The 12,605-nt window shown below is 46.7% G+C and overlaps 1 long non-coding RNA gene across 1 annotated transcript; it reads left to right on the plus strand.

Moving 5' to 3' along the window:
- Nucleotides 1–21: 21 nt before the first annotated feature.
- On the plus strand, nt 22–12,230 carry LOC117998651. The gene is made up of 3 exons (XR_004676039.1): nt 22–75; nt 7,641–7,746; nt 12,149–12,230. It is a non-coding gene; the product is annotated as an uncharacterized LOC117998651 (long non-coding RNA).
- The last annotated feature ends 375 nt before the right edge of the window (nt 12,231–12,605 follow it).

Raw genomic sequence — 12,605 nt, forward strand, 5'->3', positions numbered from 1 at the left:
TCCGCTTGGTCCCGCCCAGGGGTCCCGGAGACGGCGGAGCTCGGAGCCGTCGCGCTCCGGCCGCGGGCTGCTGAGGTGAGGGTTGGCGAGTGTCTTTTCGTGTACAAACAACGTGGCTGGCGTTTCGTAAGTTAGCCGCTCTGTGCGTCAGTGTCCCCATCTGGAAAAGGTACATTAAGACCTGCCCTTAAGATTGCCATGAGCTTAGGGGCGCCTGGGTGGCTCAGTCGTTAAGCGCCTGCCTTCGTTGGGGTCGTGATCCCAGGGTCCTGGGATCGAGCCCCGCATCGGGCTCCCTGCGTGGCAGGAAGCCTGCTCCTCCCTCTCCCGCTCCCCCTGCTTGTGTTCCCTCTCTCGCTGTCTCTCTCTGTCAAATAAATAAATAAAATCTTTTTTTTAAAAAAAAGATTTTATTTATTTATTTGAGAGAGCGAGAATGAGAGAGAGAGAGCACATGAGAGGGGGGAGGGTCAGAGGGAGAAGCAGGCTCCCCGCCGAGCAGGGAGCCCGATGCGGGACTCGATCCCAGGACCCCGGGATCATGACCTGAGCCGAAGGCAGTCGCGTAACCAACTGAGCCACCCAGGCGCCCAATAAATAAAATCTTAAAAAAAAAAAAAAAAGATTGCCATGAGCTTAGAGTAATAGACTAGGGATGTCTGGGACACTTAGAAAACCCTCTATGTGTTTTGCTATTATTTTTTTTGAAAGATTTCATTTATTTATTTTAGAGAGAAAGAGAGCGCTCGGGCAGGGGGAGGGGCAAGGAGAATCTCGGGGAGGCTCCCCCGGTACCGCGGGCCTGATGAAGAGCTCCATGTGACGACCCTGCGATCATGACCCGACCGGAAATCAAGACAAGAGTCCATGCTCAACCGACTGAGCCACCCAGATGCCCCTGTGTTTGCTATTACTAATTACAGTTGTCGCCCAGCCCAGCTTTACTGCGACTGCCTGTCTCACACCAGCGCAGCTCTGAGGAGCAATGATGTCCAAGGGAGATCGGCATTTGTTGAGTTCCAAGGGAGCCCCTTGCACGAAACTGCAGAAAAAATGGATTTCAGCCAGTGCTGGGACTGAGACTCCCAGAAGCTGAGTGACTTGCTGAGGGTCACCCAGTTAGTAATGGAGCCACCCGACTTCAGAGTCTGCACTCTTAGCCACTACGCTGTGTAGTTCCCAGCACACACCATGCCCTATCCCCTCACGACTTGGTAAAGGCATTTCTGGAACACCTCTTTTCTCACTACCTCCTACTTCAGGCTCAGTCCAAAAAATGTTCCCTAATGATCCCAGTCTTTCCTGTGGTTGGCCAATAATGATAAAACCTCTAACATTTATGGAGGTCTTACTAGGTATCAGGCAGTCGGTTTTTACACATGATCTCATTTAATCCAGCTGGTTCAGTCACAGTATGAGACTCTTGATCTCACGGTGTTAAGTTCGAGCCCCACATTGGGTATAGAGCTTACTTGAAAATAAAATTTTGAGGACACCTGGTGGATCAGTCGGTTAAGCAAGTGGGACTCTTGGTTTCGGCTGAGGTCATGATCTCAGGGTCCTGAGATCCAGCCTGGTGTCCGATTCTGCGCTCAGTGAGGAGTCTGCTTGATTTTCTCTCTCTCCTTCTTCCTCTGCCCCTCCCCCGGCTTGTGCGTGCGCTCTCTCTCTCTCTAAAATAAATAAATAAAATATTTGGAAAAATAAAATCTAAAAAAAGAATACAATAAATCTCTTGGTGCAATGCACAGAGTAAGTGCTCAGTAAATGCTAGCCATTATTATGATCCCCATTTTGCAGGTGGCAAAACAAAGGCGTGGGCAGGTTGAGCGTCTTGAGAGTGTTCATGTGGAGGAGGGAAGGCTAGGAGTTAACTGCAGGCAGATGGGCTCCAGACACCTGGTTCTCGGCAGCTCCAAATGTACAGTAGCAGGAACTATGCTGCTTTGAAATAACCTATTTCTTTTTTTTTTTTTTTAAGATTTTATTTATTTATTTGAAAGAGAGAGAAAGAGCACAAGAGGGGGGAGCGGGAGAGGGAGAAGCAGACTCCCCGCGGGGCAGGGACCCCGATGCGGGACTCGATCCCGGGACTCCAGGATCATGACCTGAGCTGAAGGCAGTCGCTCAACCAACTGAGCCACCCAGGCGCCCAAAATAACCTATTTCTGAGTTCCTCAGTAGGAGGAGACCTCCCAGGGGAATTCCATTTTGAAGTCCCAGCTTGTTTGCTGAGGTGAACTCCCCTTTGCCAGTAACCATGATACTTCAGGGATATTAAAAGTTGCTGATTAGGGGCGTGTGGCTGGCCCAGTCATTATTCGACTCTTGATCTCAGGGTCATGAATTCAAGCCCCACCTTAGGTGTAGAGCTTACTGTAAAAAAAAAAGAGTTGCTGATTAGATCTCAAGGCTTCAAGATCTTACTTTTGACAAGTTTCTTTTTCTGTCGCCTTTCCATTTTTGCTTTCATTTATTCATGGATTCACTCAAAACCCTATGGATCACACCTGTGGGATCTCCTAGATGACGAGTGACCTCCTGTCTTCTTATAGGCCTCTCATAACTCTCACCAGAGTTCAGCATTTTGTTTTGTTTTAAGATTTTATTTATTTGACAGAGAGAGACACAGTGAGAGAGGGAACACAAGCAGGGGGAGTGGGAAAGGGAGAAGCAGGCTTCCCGCTGAGCAGGGAGCCCGATGCGGGGCTCAATCCCAGGACCCTGGGATCGTGACCTGTGCCGAAGGCAGACGCTTAACTAACTGAGCCACCCAGGTGTCCCCAGAGTTCAGTGTTTTTGCCTTTCCAACTGATGGCAGACTCAGTGGGGGCAGAGATCATATCATCTCATCATGTCATCATGATCAGAGATCATGACATCTCGGTCACTGTGTCCCTGGCACCTAGCACAGGATCTAGCATAGTATAGGTGTTCAGTAAATGTCTGCTAGATGAATGAATGAATGAATGCTGCCCAAAGGAGTCTAGCAGAGAGGGAGAACTAAAGCCCACAGTAGGCAGGATACAAGTTAGAGCCTGACACTACACTTCCTCTTTCCCCACCTCTCACATTTCTTCAATGTCCCCATTCCATGGATCCTTCGTGCCTCCACCTAGACTCCAGAATTAGCAGCCAGAATTGACTGAAGCACTAATTCCAGAATACCTTGGCCATCAGAGAAGCCCATCAGTTAGTTACCTGGGCTCGTCACTCAAGTCTTCTACATCCCTTCTTGAACTGCAGAGGCTCGGTGTTGGGGGTGAGGGCAGACAATTCTGGGAAGATGAAGAATTTACTTCCGGGAGCTTCCCACTCTTTGCGGAGTGTGTCAGAGCTGTCACTGCTTTGATGTGCAGTGATGAGTTTACTATTCTCACTTTCCACTGTGACTGTTGCAAACTCAACTGTCACCTCAGTCTTCCAGCCCTCCCTCCTGCCTCTGCTTCACCCTGCTGTCACTTTTCCCCCTCAACATAGGAGTTTCTGCCTCCAGTCTTCTAGATCTTCATTCAGGAAAGGATCTTGCTCTTTCAATTACTTTATGTCGAATCTTTAATCTCTCTAGTTCTGCCTCCCTTCTTGTGATTAAAAAAAAAAAAAAAGCACAGGTCTCTCCCACTATAGAAACATCTTCACTTGCTCTGTTACCTCCTTAACATGGAAACCTCTCTTTCTGGCTGCGTCTTCACCAACCATTCCTGGCACTGTGTGATTTGCAATTACTTAATCTTTCAGCACCTGGGTCTTCTCACCTGCAGAATGTGGCTGATGATTCCCAGGTGTACAGTGCTGAGCAAAGGCAAGAATAGAAGCTGACTCCCTACCTCACTCACCGTCCAGGACTCCTCCTGTATTGAACAAATGTGCCCCCCTCCCTGCTTTATTCCTTAGCACTGTCATATAACTTCTGCCCTCTGGTTTCCTCCAAACCACACTCACTGATTCCTCAACAAACTTCCTGTAATAAACAAATCAAAAGGCCCTTTCCCATAACATATTCGTTTGTCTATATTTGCATGAAGAACCACTAATATGTAACATTGTATGTCAACTATACTTCAGTATTTTTAAAAAAAAAATAATCACTAATAAAGTCTGTGTACTGGGGGGACATGCAGGCAATGAAATAGGCAGGGAAAGAACTGGGAGCCAGCTTCCTAATGTACGGCTTTATGTCGTTTTCATTTTTGAGTCCAACAATTTTTCTTGTTTCCTATATTAAATCACTCCTCCTGGTTGATTGAAGTGCTTAGCCATTTTGACAAGCCCTCCCCCTTGCTTTGAAAACAAAACTGTACTGAGTCCCCTCCCTTTCTGACTGCTCTTTTGTTGCTAACATTTCCCCTTCTCATTCCTGGAAAAGGAAGCAGTGGGAGTTTCCCCAAGATTTAACCCACCTTTCCTCCCACTGGAAACGGCTTGCACATCTGCAAGGCTTGCCTTCTGAGTCTGCGGGTTCTCCAAAGCTTTAGTTCTCGATCTTCAAAAGCCACCTAGACACTTCCAGCTGGTTGTCACTGTTACCTAAATCAACATCTCTAGATCAGGAGTCTTACATTTTTTAAAAAATTCTTTTATTCTAAGTAGGCTCCACAGTCAACATAGGGCTTGAACTCACAACCCTCAGATCAAGAGTTGCATGCCCTACCGAGCCAGCCAGGCGCCCCCGTCCCTCTTTCTTAAATTCTTGATGTAATGTCCTGTTGCCCATTAGAATCATTCATTCCTCAATGGTGCATACTTTGTGCCAGGCATTGTACTAGGCATTGGGATACAGTGGTCAGCTGATGAGGCTACAGGGTAGAGGACAAAGGCAAGAAGAGAGGGAGGTAAATTTGGAGAAGTAGATGGGAGGCCAGACCAGGAGATCCTTGTTGGAAACAAGATATTTGGGGGTTTTATTCTAAACAATGGAAAATCATTAAAAGGCTTTAATGATGGAGGGTGACTTAATCAGATTTGTGTTTTGAAAATATTCCATCTGTTATGTATGGAATGGATCAGGGGCAGGGAAACTGGGGTGAATGACACACGAGAAGCCAGTTGGACTAATGCCGTGGACTAGATAAGACCTAGGGGTATAGATCTAGCTTGGATAAGAGAAGTAAGAGCAGAGGAATTGAAGAAAGGGAAGAGATTAAGAGGTACACTCAATCCATTTTAGTGATGGATTAATTCTGGGGAGTAAGGGACAGGGTGGAGTCAAGGATGCTCCTGGGTCTCTAGGTTTTATCATTGAATGGATGATAATGCCATATACCACGGGGTGGGAGGCGGGGCTGCAGGCAGGACAGACTTCCGTTCTGGATGTGTTGAGTTTGCAGTGCTGTTAAGATGTCTAGGTGTTTTGAAATGTTGAGTAGACGATTATACATCCAGGTCTGGAGCCCAATGGTAAGGGCTGGAAATATAAATTCAGCAGTCATTAGCACACAGATGGTAATTAAAACCATAGGAGTGTTAGGCTCTGGAGCTGGTGATCAACACAGAAAAGAATTCTGCCTTAGGGCACCTGACTGGCATAGGACTCCTGGGTCGTTGAGTCAAGCCACAAATTGGGTATGGTGCCTACTTAATTTAAAAAGGAAAAAAAAAAGAATTCTGCCTTTTGTGTGGTGCTTACATTCCAGTGAGGGAGATGGATGATGAAGAATAAACAAGATAATTTTAGAAAGTGGTAGGTTCCAGGGCGCCTGGGTGGTTCAGTCGGTTAAGCGTCTGCCTTCAGCTCGGGTCATGATCCCAGGGTCCTGGGATCGAGTCCCGCATCGGGCTCCCTGCTCAGTGGCGAGTCTGCTTCTCCCTCTGCTCCTCTCTCTCCCCCTCCTTGTGCTTGCTCTCTCTCTCTAGTTCAAATAAATAAATAATAAAAAGAAAGCGATAATTTCTTGTTAGAAAATACAGCAGGACAAGAGCATAGAGTAACTTAGGGTGGGGGTGGGGGTGACAGCTTTTTTTTTTTTTTTTTTTTAGTTTATTTATTTAGGTAATCTCTCCACCCAATGTGAGGCTCGAACTCATGACCCCGAGATCAAGAGTCGCATGCTCCTCCGATTGAGCCAGCCAGGCACCCCAGTGACAGCTATTTTTGATGGGATAAGCAAGTTAAGACCGCACGTTTGCCCAGAGACCAAACAATGATGCAGGGACAAGAGCATTCCAGGCAGTGGAAAAAGAAGTATGATGCCTTCAGGTGGGCATGAGTTTGGTGTGATTGAGAGAAGGAAAGCTAACAGGGATCGTGTAGGATTGAGATTGAGAATCACAGGGAATGCGACTGAGTATGGGTTTTGCGGACCATGGTGGAATTTGGATTTTTATTTTAAGGAGAAAGCCCTGGAGGGTAGTGACATGAACCAGCAGAGAAATCTGGGGTGGGCGTGAGGGGAGGATGGCAGATGGGGAGGGCCTCCTGCAGTGGTGGCTGGACCTGAGTTGCTTGTGGGAAGATGTGGACCATGTGGGTAAGTATGTTTAACATACAGCTGAAGGGTTTCCTGATGGCTGAATTAGTGGTGTGAAGCAGCTGTGAGTTTGAACCATTAGGTGAACGGTGGTGCCATTTACTGAGATGGTTAAGACCAGGGAAGTAGATTTGAGGAGGAAGGTGGAGGGATTTGACCGTTAGACTTGGAAGTAGACAGTGAGTCAGTTGGACAGGACATTAGAAAGGCCACGGTTGGAGATATAATTTGGGTAGGATGGCAACATGTGTTGTATTTTTAAAAACACAGGACTGGTTGGGGCGCCTGGGTGGCTCAGTCGGTTAAGCGTCTGCCTTCGGCTCAGGTCATGATCCCAGGGTCCTGGGATCGAGCCCCGCATCGGGCTCCCTGCTCAGCGGGGAGCCTGCTTCTCCCTCTCCCGCTCCCCCTGCTTGTGTTCCCTTTCTCGATGTGTTTCTCTGTCAAACAAAACAAAACAAAACACCCTGGGCTGGTTGATCTCATCTCGGAGGATCAACGTGACTAGAAAGCAAAACTCAGGACTGGGCCTGAGCCCAGGGGCACTCCAAAATTTAAAATTTAGAGCTCAGTCAGAGGAAAAAAGGGATTAAGAAAGGCGGCCAGTGAGGAGGACATCACCTAGGATTTTGGCACAGAGAACAAGGCGGCGCCTGGGGTTGAGCACTGACAAAATCCAACATTTCCTGGCCAAGGCAACAGAGGCTGAGAGAGATGGAAGAGGTAAAGGAACACATTAGAGCATAGAAGGAAATCCGGGGGCTATGGTATCAAGAGGTAAATGGCCGTGTCCACTGGACTAGGGAGGCTGTTAGTGACCTTAGGGGAACGACAGAGGCAGAGACCCAGGAAGGGGAGGAGAGAAAATTTCTCCAGAAGAAACATGGGACAGCAGCTGGTGGGGCAGGGGCCAGACAGGGGCCCACAGGAGGGTGTCTACAATAGCATGGACTTGACTGAGCATGCCGACTGGCCAGGGCTCCCAGCCAAACACGTGAAGAAAAAATGGATGATGGAGAGTCAAATGTACCCAAAGGGGCTGGAAGGGAAAGGGTCCCACACACTGAAGGAAGCAGCACTTGAAGGGGGAAGCACCTCTCTCTGATTACACTTTGGAAGCAGGAATTTAGGGGATTTTTCTGACACCTCTCATTTTCTTTCTCTGTGCATTAGGATGCTCGCTGCGTCGCGTCAAGGTCTCATTGCCGGTTGGTTACAGACTGACAGGAGTCCTTATTGGCCCCATCGTGACTTTTTTTCTGAGCCATGCTGCTCTTAGGTACTGGCAGAAAATACAGAGTAGGGTTTCCAAAGTGGGGATTTTGTCACATGGTTGTCAAAACAGGAGCAGCAAGGGAAGGTGTTAGCAACCATGTTGTTGAAATTATGGGCTACCAAACCTAACCTGCATTAGGAAGGAGGAAAGAGAGGGCCGATGGGTTGGAAGAAAGTAAACAGGTCAGTGTCCTGGAGTGGCTGATGAGTTTTAAAACACAGGAGTGAGAACCAGTTGGGAAGACACAAGGGTAAAGTCAAGGATGCTGAAATTCATGATTCTGGAGGGGAGCGATTTGGGGTGACTATGGGAGTGTGTAGCTGGGGTGGTCTGGAGGAAGAAACTTCGTAGAAGCCTGGCTGTTAGGGCGGATTTCCATGTGGACACTTGGGAGTCACCTAAGGTGATGGCAGGGTCCACAGGTGTGAGGAAGGCTAAGTCGGATGCTAAAGTCTTAACCATTACCTTTCATTCTACAACCCCCCCATCCTTAGCCATTGACACATTTCTAAAATACTCCAAATTTAAAATAAAGTCCTTGGTGATACATGTCTTCAGAGTTTCTGCAACGCTCTCTATTCCTCAGAAATAGCACTTGCTTGGAACAGGCCGGCCCTCGAGCTGTTCTCAAGCATCTCGTTCACCTCGTCTCACATTGCCCAGCATTGACGTAGTTTACCACCCAAGAATTGGAAGGTGTATGGCCTACCGCTTTCTACAAGACTCACTTAAGAACATTTTCTCAGAAACCCAGGTGCTTTTCTGCAGAGGGCATTTTGGCACAGTAACTTCTGGATCCTATCTGGATTCCTGTTACGGTTTCACCAGTGATTGAGAGGAGTTTCAATGAAATAAGTGAATGTACATTACATGGCTCACCCAGTCTATAGTAAGCAAGCGATCAGTGTTCCCTATTATTAGCTAATTAAATTCTTCTGAGCCAGTTTCCTCGTGAAATGGGTTCGCTGCCATCTGCTTGGCACAGCATTCTGAGAATGAAGTCAGACAATGGTACCTGGGAATTAGAAAATGTTCATTTCCTTCCGTTCCTCCCCTCTGCCATTCTAGAGGCGCTTCATGGCCACATGTCCAACAAGTCTCTGTTTTAGCAGCTAAGCATATATAAGAGCCTGTTGGGATGGGGGCAACCTCCTCAGCCAGCCGGCAGTGCTCAGAGCAGAGTGGGGCGCAGAGTGCAGGACTTTTGGAAACAGCGGGCTGGCTTCTCGTCAGCCACAGCCTCCGGCGGGCATTCCTCTCCGCTCCCCTGGTTCTCACTCCAAAGGCAAGGAGGGATTAAACAAGACAACAACAAGAGGCAGAAGGAGAATATCAAGTTTCTTTTAGAGACTGGGGACCCCGCACTGGGGGCAGGCAGCGAGGAGCCTGGGCCCACCGCCGCCCCGCCATGCTGACCACCCCAACAGCCAAAACCTCACAGGGCGAGACAGACACAACGGAGGCCCAGTTCAGATGCTGAATTTCGGGGAGCTTCCGTGGGTGGAGCAGGGAGGGAGAGAGAAGAAGAAACAAAACATAAACCAACAACAAACTAAATCGGCAGAATAAAACAGGAAACCACAATCAATGCTTAGCAGCCAAACACATTTATTAGTCTTTTTTCTTTTTTGTTTTTTTTTTTCCAGGAACCCAAAAATATTTTGTAGTTATAATGTAAGCAACTGAGTTGCACATAATACAATCATATCTTTCCAAAATAAAATAAAATAAAAAACTAAACAAAACAAAAATAAGCTGTTTAAAAGCCCAAAAAAACCCTTCAGAAAACTCTTATATATGCATTACATCATCTCTCAGTTTTAATGAAATGACGGCGACTTAGTTCCTCAATACGCAACCTGTCACAATCCAATAAACACCACCCTTTAGTTTTTTTTGTTGGTTTTTTCTTTTTTTTTTAAATCCAGCATGAGAAATACAGTACCTGCTATGGCGAAAAATACACATAAAATGCAACTTTTCAGCTTATTTGTACATTAGTAGAGTTTAACATTTTATTGTTTGTTTTTTTCTTTAAGTGAACCAGTGATTTTAAGTACCACTATACTAAAAAAGTAAAATAGAGAAAAGGGGGGCCCAGCCTGCCATGCAAGTGCACCTCTAAAGTGCCTAGTTTCTGTGTCCATGTAAAACCAGTAATATGAGGAGCAATTTCAACACATGGGAGTTCGATTAAACCTCTATATGTTTAAGGAAACACACACAAAAAAGACAATGCCATATCCTTCCTTTTCTCCCCTCACACTTCCTTGGATCCCATCATCCGCTTCCTCTGTTGCCCGCCAGGAGAGAGAAAAGAAAGCCGCCAAAGTAACATCGTAAAAGCTATTTCAAGTATAAGAAAAACAAAACACTTCTAGGTAACTTGCAGAGAGCGTCACTATGTGCAGCTATGGAGTCAGGTTGGTAGGTTTTGTTTCTGCTGAGTGTTTCAGATGAGAGGATTTTTGCTGTACCTTCCTGTTAACCTGTTTGTGTGCAAAGTTGGAAAGCTGCCTTTTAAAACTCCAGCCTCTTTCTGATGCCTTTCTCTGTGCCTTCTGTTGAAAGGGGCCAAGGAGAGAAGCGAAGGGAGGAGGGGAGCACTTCTCCCTCTTCCCTCCTGTGCCGCCCACCCCTGGACCCCCTCACTTCTCTTGTTCACCATCGGCGACCTAATTAGCTCTCTCTCACTGCAGAGATTCCCATGCTTGTTTCCTGATTTGGTAGGATATATTGTACTATGTAAACACAGCCCCTAGGATTATGGAACCCAAAGCAGCATTTATATCTCCAGCTAAATGGAGAAAGATAAAATAGTCCAGAAACCTCTCCTCAGGTTGCTTTTGTTGTCTCTTTTTGGTTACTCAAAACAGGGATGGGTGGGGTGGGCACAGAATTAAGTTGTAGGCAAATAGCAGAGTTAGGAGTGGGCACAATTGAGCTGTTTTGTCTGCCTTTTTTTCCCCTCCCAGAAGGATTTTTTTTTTTAATAACCTGTTAAAAATGTTCCTGCACCTTAAGTCATACAGAGGTTAAGGCCAAGGGTGCAGAATCTTGTGCACGTGTCTCTGTGAGCACATTCGTGGTGCAGGCACCATTTTTGACGACTTCTGTGAGATCACTGGACACACTTTGGTCACTGGTGTGTGCAAAGGGTGGTGGGGCGGGAGGGTCCCAGGAAAGAAGTGCAGAGATCAGCAAAGCCCTTTGGGAGCATCGTGGATGGATATAAGGGCAGTAAGAACTTACGAACTTATGGGGGACCGGAGGAAGGAGACCGACAGAAAAGGGGCCTCCAAACAAACAACAGAAATAAAATCCAAAGGTGGATAGCGCCTCAAATCAGAAGGTGGGTGGTGAATAGGTGTGCATTTATTCTCAAGCTTCTTTCCCTCGAAGGAAGTCGTCACTATACAAGATTGGTGAGCTCAAACTAAAAAGGGCCTTTAAACAGATACAGGGTTTAGCTTTAAGATGCGGTGGGGGCGGGGGGGGCAGGGGGAGAGGCATTTGTGAAGAAGCTATTCAAAACGATCTATTCTGACCCTGCCTTGTGGGTCGCCAAATCTAGGAGAGCCGTAGCTGACAGATCCTACAAGCAGCATTCATTAAACGTTATATCCCTCTACCTAATGTCAGCTTCAAGCTTCACGTAGAAAGGCATTCAGAGGAATATGCCTGAGGGTGCCCACACCTTTCAGGAAGGTTGTTTGCACGTCTCAGATGAATTTCCTTCTAAGTAAGAAATCAATACATTTCTAAAGCATTGTAAAGTGGTAAGTCTATGAATTCTACAGTGCCGAATTGAAATGCCAGGGATGAGTCCCTTTATGAACCACAGAATGCTACTCGGTTACTCAAAAAGTGAGCCTGCGGGTGAAGCAGGAAAGGTCGAGAGCTCAAGGTCTGAGGTTAAAAAACATCCTGCAGTGCCTGGAGGGGATGGATCTTCTGGAAGAGAGAAATTTGGACACTCCTCACCCTGGAATTAGATCTGGAATAGATGGCATCTCTTCGAAACAGGGTTTGGACACGGGTCGGCTGCCACTGTGTGTGGGAGGCAGTGGAGAGACCACCACCCCACAAATGCACGTCCACTCCCCTGACCTGTTCTGCTTTCTCTTCTTAAGCATGAAAGAAGATCTGAAACTTCAGATGGCTTAAAAAAAATGGAAAAATATCATATTTCAGGGCTACTTTCACAGCAAAGAAAAAAATTGTAAAAGTTATCCTACTATTTACACATTCATATTTTAAAAAGGATAACCCACTGGTGTCAGAGAAGGAGAGGGGAGTTAAGGGTCTACATCGCAGGGGAAATGTACCTCGAGGTATTGTTTTGTGTTAGACAGCTGAAACGTCAGGATCTTATTTTTTTGTTTGTTTTGTGTTTTGTCTAAAGGCAATCTAACAGATTGGAACCCTGATAAGATTGTGCCTATACACCCTGCACGGGGCACGAGGAGACTGTGATCAAGTCTGTTACTCGTTACAGTACTGTGAACATCAACAACAAAAACTGCTTGCGTGGAAACACTGAATACGGGCAGAACAATCTCTGGCTTATGATACTGTAGGTTGCAGATAATGCCTAGACCAGAGCAACGCAGGTGCCAGGATTCACCACAGGCAAAATCAACAAAGGAACTCTATGAGGACGAGGAGGAGGCTGTAGGCGTTCCCGTGTCCAGCACCTCATTGCTCACTAGCTCTCTAGCGGAACAAATGCAAGGAAGCAGAGAGATTACGTTTGGCTGAGGGGTCGTGGATGAGGAAGAGACTTCTTTTTGCCTGCCAAGCAACAGTCCTCTTCCCCACAGAGCAGGGCAGTTTCCTTATAAATAAGTTCACTTAAAAAG

The sequence above is a fragment of the Mirounga leonina genome, unplaced genomic scaffold (genome assembly GCF_011800145.1).
Source record: "Mirounga leonina isolate KUSES-001 unplaced genomic scaffold, KU_Mleo_1.0 Mir_418, whole genome shotgun sequence".
Taxonomy (NCBI): domain Eukaryota; kingdom Metazoa; phylum Chordata; class Mammalia; order Carnivora; family Phocidae; genus Mirounga; species Mirounga leonina.